General features: G+C 47.3%; 1 protein-coding gene across 1 annotated transcript in view; it reads right to left on the bottom strand.

Moving 5' to 3' along the window:
• Window positions 1-2,500, bottom strand: part of LOC120050369 (docking protein 6-like) — a 42,174-nt gene that overhangs the window by 16,961 nt on the left and 22,713 nt on the right. The window lies entirely within an intron of this gene.

The raw sequence follows: 2,500 nt of genomic DNA, 5'->3' as shown, positions 1-2,500 counted from the left end.
TACGGTAGTGTCAACCTGCCACTTTGATGTGGACACTGAAACCTGGATCTACCTGTAAAGGTGCATTAATGCCGTGTGTAGCCTAACTTTACTGAAAAGGTTGAAATAAGTGTATGGATGCTATTCATACAGTTACCCCTGCTACCTTACCTGTACCCATTTCATTTCCAAGCAAACCAAACTATTCATGAAGTCTCTAACATTTCTCCCCTAGTGACAAAGTCTAATCGAAACAGAAACTTTCACACACACAAATAAAGCAACTAATTTTCTTCTGGTTTTCTAATTAACTGAATGAGAGAGGAAAAATAAATAAATAAACATATAGCGAAGCAACAGAGCTGGATGGGACGAGAACCAGTGTTCTTTCATTATTCCAGGGTGCTTCTGGGTATTTAAACACAACCCCACCATGACTCAGCCAATTGAGCATGCCGATTGCAGATTCATCATGGCACAGTGACACACAGGGGGCTAGTCAAACACTTTCCACTCACACCCAAATCAGACCACATTCAGTATTAATATAGTAACTGTACTGTTATTATACACTGAGTATACAAAACATTAATACAGTCATAATATTGAGTTGCACCCCCCCTTAATTAGTCGGGGCATGGACTCTACAAGGTGTCGAAAGAGTTCCTCAGGGATGCTGGCCCATGTTGACTCCAATGCTTTCCACAGTTGTGTCAAGTTGACTGGATGTCCTTTCGGTGGTGGACCATTCTTGATACACACAGGAAACTGTTGAGCATGAAAAACCCAGCAGCGTTGCAGTTCTTGACACAAACCGGTGCGCCTGGCACCTACTACCAGACCTCGTTCAAAGGCACTTAAAGATTTGCTCTTTCCCATTCCCCCTCTGAATGGCACATACACAATCCATGTCTCAATTGTCTCAAGGCTTAAACATCCTTCTTTAACCTGTCTCCTCCCCTTCATCTACACTGATTGAAGTGGATTTTACAGGTGACATCAATAAGGGATTATAGCTTTCAACTGGATTCACATAGTCAGGGGTCTAGTTTGGCCCGCAGGGGATTAGTCTGGTCCACAGGGGACTAGTCTGGTCCACAGGGGACTAGTCTGGTCCACAGGGGATTAGTCTATTGAGCTGTCTAGCTGAGCTCTGCTGTGAGTACCTTGGCGGCTTGTGTGTACCTAGGTAGCTTGTACTTACTTTGGTAGTTTGTACGTACCTTGGTAGTAAACTTCAGTTAGTGCTAAACACGGCTGCTAGAATCTTGACTAGAACCAAAACATTTTATCATATTACTCCAGTGCTAGCCTCTCTACACTGGTTTTCTGTTAAGGCTAGGGCTGATTTCAAGGTTTTACTGCTAACCTACAAAGCATTACATGGGCTTGCTCCTACCTATCTTTCCAATTTGGTCCTGCCGTACATACCTACACGTATGCTTTGGTCACAAGACGCAGGCCACCTAATTGTCCCTAGAATTTCTAAGCAAACAGCTGGAGGCAGGGCTTTCTCCTATAGAGCTACATTTTTATGGAATGGTCTACCTATCCATGTGAGAGATGCAGACTCGGTCTCAACCTTTAAGTCTTTATTGAAGATCCATCTCTTCAGTAGGTCCTATGATTGAGTGGAGTCTGGCCCAGGAGTGTAAAGGTGAACGGAAAGGCACTGGAGCAACGAACCGCCCTTGCTGTCTCTGCCTGGCCGGTTCCCCTCTCTCCACTGGGATTCTCTGCCTCAAACCCTATTACAGGGGCTGAGTCACTGGCTTACTGGTGCTCTTCCATGCCATCCCTTGGAGGGGTGTGTCACTTGAGTGGGTTGAGTCACTGACATGATCTTCCTGTCCGGGTTGGCGCCACCCCTTGGGTTCGTGCCGTGGGGGAGATTTTCGTGGGCTATGCTCGGCCTTGTCTCAGGATAATAAGTTGGTGGTTGAAGGTATCCCTCTAGTGGTGTGGGGGCTGTGCTTTGGTAAAGTGGGGGGGGGGGGGGGGTTACCCTGGCTGTTTGGCCCTGTCCGGGGATATCGTTGGAAGGGGCCACAGTGTCTCCTGACCCCTCCTGTTTCAGCCTCCAGTATTTATGCTGCAATAGTTTATGTGTTGGGGGGCTAGGGTCAGTCTGTTATATCTGGAGTATTTCTCCTGTCTTATCCGGTGTCCTGTGTGAATTTAAGTATGCTCTCTCTCTCTCTTTTTCTCTCCCTCTCTCTCTGTCTCTTTCTCTCGGAGGACCTGAGCCATAGGACCATGCCTCAGGACTACCTAGCCTGATGACTCCTTGCTGACCCCAGTCAACCTGGAAGTGCTGCTGCTCCAGTTTCAACTGTTCTGCCTGCGGCTATGGAACCCTGACCTGTTCACCGGACGTGCTACCTGTCCCAGACCTGCTGCTTTCAACTCTCTAGAGACAGCAGGAGCGGTAGAGATACTCTGAATGATCGGCTATGAAAAGCCAACTGACATTTACTCCTGAGGTGCTGACCTGTTGCACCCTGTACAACCACTGTGATTA

The sequence above is a fragment of the Salvelinus namaycush genome, chromosome 7 (assembly GCF_016432855.1).
Source record: "Salvelinus namaycush isolate Seneca chromosome 7, SaNama_1.0, whole genome shotgun sequence".
NCBI lineage: Eukaryota > Metazoa > Chordata > Actinopteri > Salmoniformes > Salmonidae > Salvelinus > Salvelinus namaycush.
Note: the sequence above shows the minus strand (reverse complement) of the source record. Positions and strands in the feature narration are given on the sequence as shown.